Source organism: Medicago truncatula, chromosome 3 (assembly GCF_003473485.1).
Source record: "Medicago truncatula cultivar Jemalong A17 chromosome 3, MtrunA17r5.0-ANR, whole genome shotgun sequence".
Taxonomy (NCBI): domain Eukaryota; kingdom Viridiplantae; phylum Streptophyta; class Magnoliopsida; order Fabales; family Fabaceae; genus Medicago; species Medicago truncatula.
This window is the reverse complement of record NC_053044.1, coordinates 24,738,925-24,756,905: the sequence shown is the minus strand read 5'-3', so window position 1 is coordinate 24,756,905 and position 17,981 is coordinate 24,738,925. Positions and strand designations below refer to the sequence as shown.

The 17,981-nt window shown below is 31.9% G+C and overlaps 1 long non-coding RNA gene across 1 annotated transcript; it reads right to left on the bottom strand.

The window, feature by feature from the left end:
- Window positions 1-2,843: 2,843 nt before the first annotated feature.
- LOC25489043 (uncharacterized) lies at window positions 2,844-5,382 on the bottom strand. Its single transcript, XR_003009842.2, has 6 exons — window positions 5,107-5,382; window positions 4,942-5,001; window positions 4,211-4,547; window positions 3,957-4,109; window positions 3,417-3,568; window positions 2,844-3,088 (listed from the first exon to the last, which is right to left on the bottom strand). It is a non-coding gene; the product is annotated as an uncharacterized lncRNA (long non-coding RNA).
- Window positions 5,383-17,981: the final 12,599 nt, after the last annotated feature.

Sequence of the window (17,981 nt, the reverse complement as noted above, 5' to 3'; positions counted from 1 at the left end):
TAGTGATCTGACATCGAATTGCAAGGGTTACTCTACCTTGAAACCGAGGTATCAAGACAGGAAAATATCCTTTATTGATCATATTTTAGAGGGTTTACATGGATTTGAGAGGTGATAGATTTCAAATAATTTATTTTAAAAGCACAAATAACAAATAATATAAAACACAAGAGAGGAATACTACATCAAACAAAGTACAAAGGAAAGAACAAATATAAAATATCTATAAATCCTTCATCTGCCAATTTTTTATTTTATTTTTATAAATCCTTGAGGTTGAAGGATCAGATTTATAAACCTAATCCAACATTTGTTTGTGAATAGGAGAGCCAAATATATATATCAAAGATCAAGAAGTAAAAGAAAATGCCATAATTTTTTCATTTTTCGATTTTAGTGAACTGTTTCCCCAATCCATATATAAGTTTCCAACAATTCTATTATTATACTTATAAATTTATTAAACAAAAAATTTAAAACATTAATTATAGAACAACATAAGAATCTCATATGAAAATAAACTCATGCTACACAAATCTAATCAATCAATTAATAAATCTTAGTAGCTAGACCAAAGCTTGAAATAAAGCTTCAATGTTAAAACGCATACCTTAAACAAAAACATCACAATTTAAGACGAATGATAGATAATTTTTTCAATCATCACGAATTGAACAATACTTGATCTTCTAATCAAAGTAAAATTTAGATTTTAATAATCTCAATATTAAACCCTTCAAAAAATAATCTCAATATTAAAAAACGCCATAAAACTACCCTAATCTTTCCCGATCAAAATATAATGATTATGAAAATCAATTATTAGGCTTATAAATTTATAAACAATCTCAAAAAAAAAAAATTATAAACAAGTTATATCAAACATAAACTACATCACGGCATAAGAATCTCTAATGAAAAAAAAATCATTCTACAAACAAATCTAATCAATTCGTTAACAAATCTTAGTAGAAAGACCAAATCGTCAAATAAAGCATCATTATGAAAATTCATACCTTCAACAAAGATAACTTCACAATTAAAAAGCAGTGATGAATAGCTATTCAAATCTTCACGAATCGAGCAACACCTGATCCTTAAATCAAAGTAAATTCAAGATTTTAACAATATCAATATTGAAAAACGGCAAGAAAATTAAGACAATCGAGTAAATATAAAATTACCTCAACTCTTTCAGGACGAAAATCTCGATGACGGCGGATGATCTTAGAAGAAGGATGAAAAGAAAGAGAAATTTCAAATATATATGTGGTCTAAACCTAGAAGAATATAAATATACAAATGCTGACTAATGTTTTATATAATTATAAAAATGCCAAAACTTTTTTTATTTTATAAAAAAAAGCCTAAAAATGTGTACAATGAGCTATCAAAATGGGCCAAAGTGTCTTAGCTACCAATGAAGTAAGTTAGGCTGACCTTGTTATAATATCATTCTAATTGGACAAAGTTCACTTCCACAATGTAAAAATCAAATTTAACATATAAAAAAAACATGCAAACCATTATTTTTTCTCTCCAAACAAAAAGACATAAATACTATAGCAAAAATCTAAAACAAATAAATCTTTGAAATAAATAAATAAAAAAACAAAGCAATGTAATACAAAGATTATTAATAATAAACGCTTAGTTGATTATATTTAAATGTAGTCGTTAGTTTTTTAGTGAGAGAAACTCTAATTTCTCTCTAAACTTTCTTTCTCCTTCGTTAATCGAGGATGGGTGGTTTTAGGTCTTTTTGACCTAGAATCACCCCTCTACATCTTTTTTTCCTCTTTTCTTCCAATCTAAATAAGTGGTTTTCACATCTATCAAGTTTTTTCTTGTATTTTTTTTGTGATTTCGTTGTCTATGTGCGGCGTTGTGTTGTTCGTCGTCTTGTACGGCGTTTGGTTTCGCGTCTTGTCGCGGTGTTTGTTTAGTTCCTATTGAAAGATCTACATCAGTCGACTACAAATTCAACCAATAATTTGGGCGTCAACGTTGCAGATCCGGAAGCATGGGTATTTCGGTGACTTAGGTTTTATCATATTATTTGTAGGCATTTTGCCGTTGTATGCTATTAACTTGGGTGCTGTGAGTTTGTTCGCAGATTTACCTTTTACGTTTTTAGCGATGTTTGTATCTGATGTACTCTATCGATTTGAATGAATGAATATCATTTTGTTTTTGTCAAAAAAAATAAAAATAAACGCTTAGTTGAAGAAAATACACTACAAGAAATGTTGCATTTTGCCAGGGGCAGAAGCCCTGGCAAAATGCTAAAAACCCTGGCAAATGGACGTTTGCCAGGAGTTTTGCCAGGAGCAGAATCACCAGCAAATATGCTCATCGCAAATGACTCTGCCAGGGCTTTAGCTCCTGGCAAATGCGCTCCTGGCACAGGCCCTGGCTTAACCCCTGGCAAACTGTGTCTGCATGATTGCAGGCTTTTCTGACGCATTCTGGTCAATGCAGGCTTTTGGAGACTGTGTCAGCATCACATGCCAGGGACATTGCGAGGGGTAAACCCCTGGCAAATTGTGTACGAATTTTTTAAAAAAAAAATTATTTTTTTAATTGTTTATAAAATCAAAATATTAAAATTTAATAATTAAAATAATTTAAAAAACAATTTTTTTTTCGAGTTACATTTTAAAGCCCGATTTGGTAAAATCAATATATTAGTCCTCCGATCTTCATATAGCCGAGCTCACTTGACTGTGTGATTGTATAGTTTCCCTTACTGCAGGAAATCCAAGTCCTCTTTTAATTTCGAAAAGGAAAGCAACATATTTGGAAACACCTTGCATAAAAATGCATATTATAATGACAATGTGTCAAGGGAAAAAGAAAGTGAAAAAAACTGTTATTCATATTACTAAAATTACAAGAGTTGAAAAATAGAAATACCACATGTCTGAGTAGCTCTTCTATGATTTCTTATAATGGACAATGCATTTATATAATGTTTCAAATATCTTCCAGTTGGATGGTTATCATGAGGAATATCCAAGCGCAACATCTTCTTCACTATGTGAGAATTTGAGACTGTTGGTGCTCTTTGCCAATCCACATTGAGCCCCTGATGTAATATTTGACTTAATCTCTTAGCAAATTTGATGGTTAGAGGGTAGAGATAAAAATATAAGTTAAAGAATGAAAAAGTAATGGAAGGGAATATTGGTACATGATAGAAATAACACATGGTATAGCTTCTCTGTTTCAAAATTTATAAAAAAATACAGATCAATGGACCAGATGCTAATTTATCTTTCTTTTACAATGGCTTAACATTAAAAATGTAGCACCTTTTATTCTAAAAGGCGTGTCCGACACTAACACATATGAATGCTTACTACATGCGAGAACGAATGGTTCATTAAATAAAAGCATAGAACAGAAACGCTTACTTCATGCGACAAGCTGTTCCATCCGGTGAAACTTGATGTAGTGTCTAAAGAAGGCATAAGACTAGGCTGGACACTTCCAAAATGCACTCTGTCATAGTCACTAAACCCTTGGTTCTACATCAATCCACTCTTTCTAGAAGCCCTTAAAATCTCTGATGATAAAGTAGTACATTAATAAAAGAACAAACATAAAGTAGGAGAATTTCTAACTAAAAATTGTTAAATATGAATTAAATGTTACTACCTGGAAACAACCTAATATCAATTTAAGTCATCATTTTCAAAATAGCATCAACACTACAATCCATATCAAGAACTTAATAAGAATTTAGTATCGTTCGTCATCAAGAATCATTACTTTCAAAGGCTAATCTATCAACTAGTTGTTTTTAACTTCAATAAATTGATTCCTTAAGCACTAACTCAACTGTTGAAATAGTTTATCTTCTCTAATTCATAGATATGCCCCACTAAATATTATAAAATAGCTCAAATGTCATCAAAGTCTCAAAGTACAAAAATAGGAGACATCATCCATACCCGGTGCTCTTCATACGATTTCATAAGTTGTTGATCATAAAGCAACATCGCATCGCATTTTGAAATGTGTACACCGCAAGATGACTTCAAGTCCCTGACATCTTTCTTCTCATCATCACTGAAGGAAGTACCATCCTCTATGATCTTTACAGCCTGCATTATTGTTCAGTTTAAGAAAATATACATGATAGAACCGGCAAAATGAACAAGCTAATTTTGTATATTAGTTTAAGCAAAATATACATGATAGTCACCTGTTTAAATCTTTTAGAAGCTCTTTCATACTTCCCAACTTTCCACAGTACAATCCCATCGTCTAGCTTCTTACGAGAAGCTTTTATCTTCTCTTTAGTGTTCATTTCACAGGACTCCTTACCCTAAAGAGAATAATGAACATATGTATATCCTCTAAATATAAAGAATGCAGGCTGCTCAATGAATTCCTTCTCAGCCCATGAAGGTTTGAGGTTATGTAAGAAACTTGAACACAATCAGAGTACACTGATTTGATTCCATTCTTGGACGATGGAATTGAATCAGATCTCAAAGCAGACATTGAAGCATCACTACCTTCAGAATCATACCTACATACTAAATAACAAACATAAATACGATTAACATAAACATATCAAAACAATAGTAGTATCATATATATTTATCAGAAAGTGTTAACGCAGTTATCATGAAATTAATTCATTTCACACATCAGACATAAACAAACGCAGTTATCAGAAAATGGACCAATTAATATATTTTCTATGAACACAACACATTGGTGAACCTTAACTCATTTGTGAACTTACCAAGATATATCCATTGTGAAACTAGTGATATTGCAGTAAGAGATATAACAATTTACAATTTGGATTCTGATAGAAACATAAACCAAATGTGTTGGGAGTGGAAAAGTTAGGGTTCAACAAAAATTAATCCTCTTTAGTTTTCAAATCTCAAACTCAAAAATTGATGAAAGGAGAACACTCACCCTTGGAGAAGGTGAAGTTAATGGCGGCCATCGGAGCTCCTACACGGTGGTTCTTCCCAACTGATTCTCACCACAAAAATAAAGAGAAAAGAAGGAAAACGTCGCAAAAATGAATGAAGCATAAAAGAAGAAGAAGGAAAGAGATGTATGGTGACCGGAAAAGACCTTACTGCGGCGGAGGAAGAAAAAGGGTCAACAGAAAAGTTGCTCCTTTCGTGAAACTAATTGGACCAACGGAAAGCTCTCGTCGAGTGGAAAAAGAAAATGGTTTCATTTTCGTCAATCGGTGAGAATGGCGGCCAAGGAATCGCCGGTAAGCTGGTGGCGGTGGTTGGGTTGTTTGAAGAGAGAATTGGAGGCTGGTATCGTAAGAGAGAGGAAGAAGAGGAATGAGTCAGATTTTTTATTTTTTTAATTGGCTTTCATGATAATAATAATGGGAGGGAGGGAGAGAAAAAGGAGATAAAGGTCATTTGCCAGGGGTTGTGTTTTTTGCCAGGGGTAAACCCCTCTCTAATTGTAAGTGGTCCCTATGTCGTTTTGCCAGGGGTTTCCTTGGCATAGTCCCTGGCAAATTTGCCAGGAGTTGATGCTCCTGGCATAATTTCCTGGCAAAATGCAGGATTTCTTGTAGTGATAAGAGGAGAAGGATGAAGAAAAGAATAACGAGGGAGGACTATCCTAGAGGAGAAATATTCCAATTTTTTTCTTACTCACTTCACAAACAAATCTACGTCATTGTCAAAAACACATAAATTTTTTGAGCTCTACCTTATTAGTTTGGCATAGGCAGGTTCGTCTGACGAATCATTCCAGACCTCGAAAAAATTTCAAAACTCAATTTGTGCATTCAAAGGTCTAAATTCATGTCCACTTATCCAATATACATTCACACTAATTTACATCAACATTTAATTTTGTAAAGGCATCAATGTGAAAATATACATATAAATGATTTGATTTAAGGATCAGATGAATCATATATATACTCCCTCCGTCCCATAATATAAGCAATAAAATTTTTGTCCCTTTAAAATTATCAATTTCTGTTTTTCATCCTCGTAAAGAAAAGTAGCACTTTCACATCCCTATAAAAAATTTAAGCCTGCAGTTTTTGTAAAAATATTTAAAATTTTATAAAAAATTCCTCCACACAAAAAAGCTCAGAATATAATTTTTAGAACCAGATTTTTATTACTTTAATTTTTAATTTTTTCAATGTAATGTTGAAAAAAATATCATATTGTAATGTTATATATTTTATTAATGTAATGTTGAATTTTTGCATTAAAAAATTCAGATTTTATTTATCACATGTAAGATAATTTTAGATATTTTAATGTTCTAAATATGTCTACACATTTATTATTAATTTTTTTTTAAACTTAACGATAATTAAGCAAATTTGGTTTTAACAGGGACTAAACTTGCGTGGAGGAAAATTTATAGGCACACATTACTATCACTTTTGTTTAGGGACGAAAAAAGAAAGTTGATACGTTTATAGGAATGAAGAATTTATTTATCATTTTTTGTTTATCTTCACTCGTGTAAAGGTAAAATATGATATATACACTGAAAGTAAATGTCTTTAAAACCTTCTTTGATCGTCATGGCTTCGAGACTTTGAGCAGTAACGTCAAAGTAAATAATTTTTTTTACACGCTTGTCTAAACTATCAAATACTTGACCTATAAGTATCGGACATATAGACACATCTAATCTCAGAGATGCCTATGATTTAGAGGTTTTGATTCTTTAGTGGGTTAACCTCCATCAGAACAACAAACAATTTAAGGGTTGATGCACAAATTCATTAGTAATTATTTGAAGTAAATAAGAAATGTTTTAAGGCCTCCAAAACTTTCGGATGATCTAAATTCGATCAAACAATGATTTTGTTGCATGTTTTATCAAATCCAAGTTGTGTTCAATGGCTTGTGAAGGTGAGAAAAACACAGGAGGGGTGAATTGTGTTGGCTCTTTGTGGTTTCTTTTTCTTGGTGTTTATAAGCTGGTCAGAATCTAAGGTATACATATTCTGATTCATAGTCTACATGCAGCGAATAAGTACAGAACACAGAGAGAGAAAGCAGACACAAAGCAATTTTATACTGGTTCCTCCTACAACATATAGTAGTAGTCCAGTCCCCTTGCACTTCCAAGACCCTTCCAAGAGACGTCCTTGTTCAAGCACAACTTCACAAGACTTCCTTTCTCTAGGTCACTACTTAAAGACCTCCTTGCTTAAGGACAACTCGAAGAGACTTCCATTGCTCAATCATAACTAGTCGAGACTTCCTAAATGCTCAAGGTTTCACCAAGAGACTTATATGATCAACAACGCACATGAGAGACTTTCTAAATACGAATAAAATTGTTCATACACTTGATTTAACAATGGTAGTGTACACTGACCGAATGAAAAGACTCTTTAGGATTTCTAAGGTATGAATTTAAATACAAAAATCCTTAGTGTTTTGTGCTATTAGATTTGAAAGAGTAATGACATAGTAAAATAGTAGAGTCTTGTTAATCTTCTTCAGGTCTACAACTCCTTGTATAGGCAGTCATTTGACAGAGGTTCGAGAAGAGTGTCAGCGCAAATAGAGTCGTTGAGAATCTTCAATCAAGAACGTCGACCCTTTGCCTGATATGGATAATTCTGTTGAATAGTTCTTTGAATTTCCTTTGTTGAAAGTATAATTATCCATTGCATTCCTTTTGTTCTTGAGGTCCTTTGTCCATTTGCACATGTAGACAGAAGAGCACAAAAAATTGGTTTAAAGGTGTGCAAATTGAAAAAAAATCTCTTTATGGTTTAAAGCAGTCTCCAAGAGTTTGGTTCAAAAAGTTTACTCAATCAGTAAAGAAACACGGATACACTCAAAGGGAATCAGATCACACTATATTCATAAAGTACAATCCTAGTGGAAATATTACTATTTTAATTGTTTATGTCAATGATATAGTTCTTACTCGATATGATGTCACAGAAATGGGAAGACAAAAGAGAAACCTCACAACAGAGTTTGAAATCAAAGACTCGGGATCCCTAAAGTACTTCCTTGGCATGGAAGTAGCCAGATCAAAGAAAGGAATAACAGTGTCTCAACGAAAGTACATTCTTGATCTCTTAAAAGAAATAGGTATGAGTGGATGTAGACCTGATGATACTCCCATGGATCCAAATGCAAAACTTTGGGAAAAAGGGGGCATACATGTCGACACAGAAAGATACCAAAAGTTAGTTGGGAAATTGATTTACTTGGCACATACACGACCTGACTTTGCTTTCCATGTTAGCCGTTGTTAGTAAATTTGTGCATGCCCCTTAAGAATAACACCTTGGCACCGTCTATAGAATTATGAGATATTTGAAGGTTATTCCCGAAAAAGGCTTATTCTTTGGGAAAACCAGTGATATGAATGTGGCTATTTTGACTGATGCTGTTTGGGCATGATCCATTACAGATAGAAAGTTGACTTCAGGATATTGTACTGATGTATTGTGAAACTTGGTAACATGGAGAAGTAAGAAGGAAGGTGTGGTTGCTTGCTAGGAGCAATGTAGAGGCTGAGTTTAGAGAAATGACCCAAGGAATTTGTAAGGGTCTTTGGATTCATTGAGTTCTAAAGGAGCTAAAGATGACAGTAGAACTTCCATTGAATTTATATTTGTGACAACAAGACCGTAATAAGATAGCCTATAATCCAGTTCAACAAAATCAAACAAAGAATATTGAAATTAATCGTCACTTTATAAAAGAGAAAATAAATTATGGAATATTTTATCTACCTTTTGTGCCTCCAAATCAACAAACAATAGGTATTTTGACCTAAGAGCTTAGCAAAGACAAGTTTTGAGCATTTCGTAAGCAAATTGCATTTATTTGCAATTTGTTTTGATTGTTACAAAACGTATTTATCATACCAATTAATTTGTCACTTCTAAAGCAAGAGATCAAAGGCCATAATAATAGATCATTTAAAAAAAGAGATGGGGGTGTAGGATATAAGTTTTATGAAATATCTATGCAGTCCCTTAAATTGAACAATTTCAGTCTATTTAACTTCTTTTTTTCAAAATTTAGAACACTGTGGTTAGTCTATTTGCTATTTTATAAACATGATGGACTAAATTGACTGACCACCATAATTTGAAGGGCCAGATTGATTATTTAGGTAATTATATGCCATATATCACACCGTTCATAAGATTGCCTGCACATTTTGGTATGCATGTATCCACCATTAGAATTTAGAGGTTATGAGGCATGATAAGAATGAAAAATTATTTTTTATTCAAATGAATTGGCAGCCAAATTAATAATGACATTTAATTAGAGACAAACCAATCAAGTGTGCTTAATTTTGAAAGTTAAATAGATAAATTATTTGTTAAAGTTTAATTACTTATTAACCGAACGTCAAATTACAAGGATTACTCTGCCTTCGAATCAAAGGATTAAAATACAAAATGTTTTTCTATCTTTACAACCAGACAATTCTTTTTGTCCTAATCCTTCAATTCATCAAGTTAAAAAGATGTTGACTAAATTGGAGTTCAATGAGTAAGTGATGACAATTCGGAGATTGAGTGATTAAAGTTCATCAAACACAAAATAGAAATTTGTCAATAATGTGAAGTTTATATTCAAATCCAAGAACACACATGCGTTCTTTTACACAAAATAATAATATTCAATTCATTATAAATTAACATTCTTAAATGTTTAAAATAAAGAATAAATTAATTATGTATTCTTTTTTGGGGTAGAGTAGTCTATGTTTCTGTTGGTTTAAGTTGAAAAGATTCAAGTTAAAATGTCTCACTTAGAATTATAGAGGAAAAGAGAGACCAACGATATCATTCAAGTGTTCTTGGGTAAAATCAATAAAAATTAAAAATTCAAAGTCAAGTAAAAAAAAGAAAACACATATTCTTTCCCATTGATAATCTTTGAAATGAGTTTTGCACAATCAGTCATAAAATGACTTTGCAATTTTAGAGAACCGTTTTCCCAATTCTATTATAAATTACTCTTCCCAATTCTATTATAATTACTCAAAAATTCAATTATCAGTCTTATAACATGGCCAATATTAGAACAGGTGGAACCTTTGGAGAAAGTCCTGAATGTCGAGGGTAGTATAGCACTCTCTCTTCTCCTGCAAGTTCGGCTCTGGTGACGCAAATTGTGAGCGTGAACACAAGTGAGATTTGTCCTACACTCCGTAAGGATATTGATTTGGTTCGGCATGTGTTGGAAAACAAAGACGAGAACAATGCACCTTTTACTCCCGTTTTGACAAAAAAGCAACGCAAGGCTCTTAATAGGTTGGCTTACAATACCCGTTCAAAGGGTGATCCTTCATCCACTTCACAATGAAGATATTTTTTTTGGAATATTAGAGGTATGAAAATTCAGAATCCCGAACTGCACTTCATGATTTTTATCGAAATCATAGACCGGAGATTACGTTTATTGCTGAACCTAAGGCACCTTTTCGACATCTTACTACTGGTATTAGAATTATATTCGGGTTACGGGGTATTGTATGAATAATATAACGACTCTTTTTAGCCAAGATTTTTTTTAGGGACTGGGTTGGGCTTTCGAATTACCGTTTTCCTTAGGTCTCGGGTTTTATTTTAGTTTTCTACATTCTTTTTGCGGTTTCAAGTCTGGTCCCCCCTGCTTGTACAATTTTCTCATTTTTTTAATAAAATTTTATGGGCATGGTGGCAGAGGATGGAGGTGATCTTGAGGTGCCAAGCTAGTTTGGATGTCTTGTCTCCTCCTGATGTTTTCCATTGCTATTGATTTCGGAATTTTTATTTTTTTTTATAAAAAAATTATTTGAAATAATAATTATCACAAAACATAAGAACCTCTTATGTAAAAAAACTCATTCTCCACACAAATCTAGTCAATCACACGACATATCTTAGTAGCAAGAAGAAAACTTCAAGTAATGCGTCAATATGAAAATTCATACCTTAAACAAAAGAACTCTTAACAATTTAAGAGTGGTGAGAAATAATTGTATCAATCCTCACGAATCAAACAATGCATGATTTTCAAATCAGGGTAAATTTTTAGATTTTAATAATATCAATATTGAAAAACGAAAAAAAAAACATGCCCTAATATTTTCCATCCTCAAGCATTGAAATGAGTTACACACCAATCTTAATATAATAATTCAAAAATTCAATTCTCAAACTTATAAATTTATGACAAGCTATTTCAAACATAAATTATCACACAAGAAGTACTAAAGTAAAGAACAAAAAATTACGCACTTGTCTAAAATAACAAACACTTGTCCTATCAGTGTCGGACATTAAAGCACTTCTGATTTTAAAGGTCTTTCATTTACAGGTCTTGATTCTTCGGTGGTTTAAACTCCACCAAAACAGTAAACCACATTAATTAACTGTCTAAGAAAAATTATCTGACTTTGAAAAAAACCACTTGCAACCGATCGTCGAAGTTGTACATCAGAATCACCATAATAACCAAACTATCGAGTCAAGACAGAATATTGAAAAGACATGTCTGTTGTTGAAGTTGGATATCCCTGTATCAAAGAGAAGAAAGAAAAGGTGAGCTAGAAATAATAAGAAGAAAGAAAAATGTACTCCAAAGAAATGGTAGATTTGAAGGGGGAAATTAGCATCCCATGTGATTTTGGATTATACATAAAACTTCCTTGACCAACATATCCAATTCCTTTCATTAAAGATAAAATATAATCAATAGGGATGGGAATAGGATAGGCTGAGTTAGGCTTTGCAAGGTCTGAGCCTGGCCTACAAATTTTTTTGAAGGCCTAAGCCTGGCCTGCGGTATATCATAGGCTTACTTTTTTAGGCCTGAGTCTGGCCTTCTGAAAGCCTGATACGGCCTGCTAGCCTGTTTCATATGAACATCTTTAAATAAGCAATGTGATCTAAGTTTAAATAGACTAGCGAACTAATATATCAATTAGATTAATCTCTCTTTTGATAATCAACATGAATTTTTAGGGGTATTTGACTATATATTGTATCAGATTTCAATTTTAGTTTATAATAATACATATAAATATGCAAAAAATTAATGTAGGCTAATAAGCTTAAATTACTAAAACAGTTAACATATTTATAATTTAATTCAAAGTACAAAATATAATATAAAAATAAATAAAATTATCCATATTTACTTAAATAGGCCGGCCTAATAGGCTTAAGAGGCTTTTTGAATGGCCTCCAGCCTGACCTTTTAAGATAAATAGGCTTCTAAAAAAGCCTAAGCCTTCTTTATTTAAGAAAAAAGTCTTGTCTGACCTGGCCTGTTGTAGGCTAGGTCGTAGGCCCTGTAGGCCGGCCTGACCTATTTCCATCCCTAATAATCAAACCAAAATTTACCATTTTATCATATAAAAAATAAGGCAATTCTTCCTTCTTTATAATTTACATAATGTACAAACACAATAAACATTTCCAAGTTCAATATTTAGTGTTCTGTGTGAACCTGACCGAACTGATACATTCATTCTCTTTCTCGTATATATTATATCTATTTGTCATTCGAATAAAAAAAAATATTACTCTAAATAAGGGTTCATGTTACTGGACAAGGAGAGGGTTGGCGTGAAAGTTTGGCATCCTGTGTTAAATAATATTCAAGATTGGTTTTCATTAAGTCAGTTCTCAATAATTTTGCATTGTATTATATCAGCATTTTGCGGAGTATCTTTGTGAAAGCTTGGTTTCTTTAGAAGAAAATATTTATTTTGTTTGCTTAATAGAAATTAAATATATAGAGATTAAAATCATAAAAACAATAGCTAATTTTTTCACATATCTTAATACAAAGAAATAATATTAATATTACCTTAATTGATTAGCTTTGTTGCATGTGGAGAGCCTTGAAGTAAATAGTTCATCACATCATCTAACATAGGTGGTCTGTTATATTTGTCTAGAAGCACCGTTAATGACTTCAAGTTGCCAAGACCAATTGGTTCTATATTGGGAAAATTGGGGATTTGAGAAAGACCCTGCACATATTAAGGGTTAATGGCCACACAATCTTTAGTGAGTATTTGAAGTAGATAATAAATGCTAATATTATAGATTGGATAATGATACAACGCACGACATGCTTTTTCGTGCATGTTGCACGACATGATTTTTTTCTTTTATTTAATGAAAAATCACAAACATATATCTTCCAGTGATGTTGTGTACTACTACCCCATTTACGACAAATCAATTCTATGACATAATATATTTAAATAACTCTTCCATGTTATTACTTTACACTTCTTTGGAATTTTTACCCATTGGAAAACACACTTCTTTGGACTGTAGTAACACCCATGGTGACAGTGATTATAGCAACAATGTTTAGACTATACTTACTTTTTGTTTTAGCGTTTAGTTTTTTGTTGTATTTATGCTGACAGTTATGCAAACCTAAAAAAAGAGCAAATTAGGTGTAGTTTGTGCTGGTCGTACAAATTCGTGGGGAAAGAGCGTCGTGCCAAATAGCACCGCTCTTATAGATTTGATAAGAAATAGGAGCACACTAATTTCAAGTACCTCAAGACTCTTCCAATGAAGTTTCAATGAGCGTACATTACTGATCCTTTTCAACATGTTTTTAAAGATCTCTACAAGTTTTGGATTAGGTAGATTCCACACAACAATGATGCTTGCATCTTCAATAAAATCCATGTTGTGCTCATAGACTTGATGATTGATATAACCCTCAAAACAACCCATAAATTTAAATGACCGCATATACGGAGCGGATATCTGAACTTTTAAATGTTTAAGATCCGCAAAGTGATACATGATTGTTAGACTGGAAAATGTATCACCAGATATAACAAGTATTTTGTCATCTCCAATTACTTTGCAATCGTCGATGACTAAAGTACTAAGCTTCTTACATTTTAAGAAAGGCGTAGCATAATCTTTGCCATCAGCCAAAGTAAATGTAACATGTCTTAAACAATAGTTTGCTAACTCTGGAAGGTCTAGAGTTTCTGGAAGTTTTACTTCACATTCACATCTATAAAATGAAAGGTCAAGACACTTCAAAGAATGAAGGGAGAATATTGAGCGAAAAAGTAGCATATTACTTTCCTTATCACGAAGGTAGGTGCCAACTTTGAATTTTTCCACCTTATGATTTACAGCACAATTGCTCATCTTGCTCAAAAGTTTTGATGGAACATACCCCTGATGATCAACTTCAATATTACGTAGGCACGAGGCACTAGATTTTTCATGGTGTTTCAAAACCTTATTCAAAAACTTCTTGAAAAAATCTGCTCTCTTAAAGTGTACATGGCTAACATTCAAAGTAGGAAGATGTTTCTAAAGATCCTTCCATCTTTTGGATAAGATACAAGTCTGAACAACTTCTTTTGTAATCAGAAAATCCATGATGTATAAAATAATGCAATCAGGCATGGCACTAATTATGTCCACTTTTATTTCATTATGCATTACTTTATTTATTTTAGGTTGTTTCTCCACAATATCTTCATGCAATGACATCTGATAAAAATAAACTTGTTTAAATATATTAAACTAAGCTAATTAACATAACAATCAAATTTTCGAAATATAATCTTTAAAAAATAACCAAAATGGTAAATATATTATGAATTAACCATAAGAAAAAGCAAGATAGAGAAGGTTTTTAACAAAAAATATTCTCTTAAATCTGTTTACAATGGAACAGAATCAATACATGATGGTTTGGTGTAGAGTAAATGATTCAAATCACTTTCTTGTAAATTGTTACACAATATGATTTTCTCTTAGTTAGTTTTACTATGATTTTCATAGCATTTATCTGCAATTTATTGTGATTGTTACAAAAGGATTTACTAATGTCAATGAATTTTTCATTTTTAAAGCAAGATATCATAGGCCATAAAAATAGATCATTCAGAAAAAGAGATGGGGCTCTATATCACCTACATCTATCATAAAAATAAGTTCAAAAAAGGGAGCCATTATTTATTAACTTTTTTTGAATTGATCTGATAAAAATAAACATGTAAAATAGATTTTTACAATCTGTGAGAAAATGAAAGTGTTGGAGATAAATAATTTTTCATATTGATATCGATTTGGTAGTTCGATTGATTACAAAGAGCTTAAATTGTAAAACATAACAAATAAGAATAACATGTGTACACCACAAATAACACAATCTATTTAGTGTTTAAAATTGCGAGGGTTGAACAATTTAGTACCTTAAATATATCAAGAATCCAATGAGTCCAACAATTTAAATTTAATTAGCCTTTTTGTCAAAAATTAAAACCACGATGTCAGTCTAGTTGCTATTTTGTTAACTTGAGGGACTAAATTGTCCAACCCTCACAATTTCAAAGACAACATTACAAATTTAAATAATAATATGTCATATATCACAATATTACAAATGTGTGCACATTTTGGTATGGAATTGTCCACCATTAGAGGTAATGAGGCATGTTAAGTATGAAAAATGACTTTTTAACTTAATGATTTCACTCAATTGAATAATAACATTTGGTTTAAGACTAATTGATCAAACTTAATTGAGTTTGAAACCTAATTAAAAAAATATTAGTCAAACTTTATTTACCTAGTGATCTAACATGGGATTGCAAGGGTTACTCAACCTCAAAACTGAGGTATTAAGACAGAAAAACATCCTTCTTTGTATTGATCATACTTCACAGGGGTTACATGGGTTTGAGAGGTAATAGATTTAAAATAATTTATTTTCAAAGCACAATAAACAAATAATATAAAACACGATAGAGGAATACTATATCAAGCAAAGTACAAAGAAAAGAACAAATATGAAATAACTATAAATCCTTCATCTGTCAATATATTTTTTTTATAAATCCTTCGGGTTAAAGGATCAAATTTATAAATATGATCCAATATTTGTTTGTGAATAGGGGAGCCAAATATATATCAACATAACAATAGAAATTAAAGAACAAGTAGTAAAGAAAAATGCCCTAATTTTTTCATTTCTCGATTTTTGTGAACAATTTCTTCCCCAATCCGAATATAAGTTTCAACAATTCTATTATCATGCTTATAATTTTATTGAACAAAAAATTAAAACATTAATTATAGAACAACATAAGAATCTCATATGAAAGAAACTCATGCTACACAAAAATGTAATCAATCAATTAAGAAATATCAGTAGCTAGACCAAAGTTTAAAATAAAGCTTCGATGTGAAAATGCATATCTTAAACAAAAGAAAACATTACAATTTAAGAGGAATGATAGATAATCTTTTCATCCTCACGAATTGAACAACATTTTATCTTCTAATCAAAGTAAAATTTAGATTTTAATAATCTCAATATTGAAAAACGCCAGGAAACTACCCTAATCTTTCCCGATTAAAATATAATGATTCTGAAAATCAATTGTCAGGCTTATAAATTTATAAAGAAGTTATCACAAACATAAACTACCACATAACATAAGAATTCCTGATAAAAAAAATCATTCTACACACAAATCTAATCAATCGGTTAATAAATTTTAGTAGAAAGACCAAACCTTCAAATAAAGCATCGTTATGACAGTTCATACCTTCAACAAAAGATAACTTCACGGTTAAAAGCAATGATGGATATAATTGTTCCAATCCTCGCGAATCGATCAACGCCTGATCCTCAAATCAAAGTAAATTCAATATTTTAACAATGTCAATATTGAAAAACGGCAAGAAATTTAAGACAATTGAGTAAATATAAAATTACCACAACTCTTTCAAGACGAAGATCTCGATGACGGTGGATGATCTTAGAAGAAGGAAGAAAAGAAAGAGAAATTTCAAATATATATGTCGTATCTAAACCTAGAAGAATCTAAATATACAAATGGTGACTAATGTTTTATGTAATTATAAAAATGTCATAACTTTTTTTATTTTACAAAAAAAATCCTAAAAAAGTGTACAATGCGCTATCAAAATGGGCCAACATATGTACCACGAGGTCTTAGCTACCAATGAAGTAATTAGGTTGATCTTGTTAAAATATCATGGTAATTGGACAAAGTTAATTAAGTATATGAGTTATACTTGTTAAAATCTAAGGAAGCGTGGATGCTGCATTGTGTCTGTTTGTGGTTTCTGTAAGAACAATAATGAAACATCTCATCATATATTTTTTACTTGCCCTGTTACTATACAACTATGGGATTGGTTAAGCAAAGGTGCTGATCAGATATTGGACTGTTCCAATTGCCTTAATCTCCTTATGAATAGGATTGGTGCTGGAAGTAATCTGGTGCAACAATTGATGAACTCTGCTATTATTCATATGATATGGGCTATATGGACTGAAAGAAATCATAGATACTTTGATAATATACATCATGCTATGCCATCCCTGTTTAACAGTGTGCTTGCAGAAGTAAAGCTCAGCTATAACCTTTGTCTTTAGGTGCTTCCTCAATGCAAGATTACAAGCTTTCAAGACTGTTTAGCATCCCTCTCAAAGTGCAGAGAGCCTACAATGTGGCTGATATTGTCTGGAATCCTCCTAATGGTAACACTGTTAAAATAAACTATGATGGTTCCTCTGTAGGAGCTCATCCCTGTGGTTCTATTGGCTTGGTGTTCAGAGATTCTCAGTTTCAGTTTTTGGGAGCTCTATCTAGTAACATTGGCAATGCTAATCCTGTGGAAGCTGAATTATGTGCTTGTATGCTTGCAATTGAAAAAGCCAAAGAGCTGGGTTTGAGTAACATTTGTTTGGAAACAGATTCCATTAAGGTTGTTAATGCTTTTCACAATAGTTTTGGTGTCCCTTGGAAGATGAGAGTCAGATGGCATAACTGCATCAGGTTCTGTCAAAGCATTGTTTGTACTTGCACTCACATTTATAGGGAAGGAAATAAGGTTGCAGATGCTTTAGCAAAGAATGGTCAAGGACTTTCTATGTTCTCTTCACAATGGTGGCCAGCCCCTCCAACTTTCATTCATGCTCTTTTGGCTA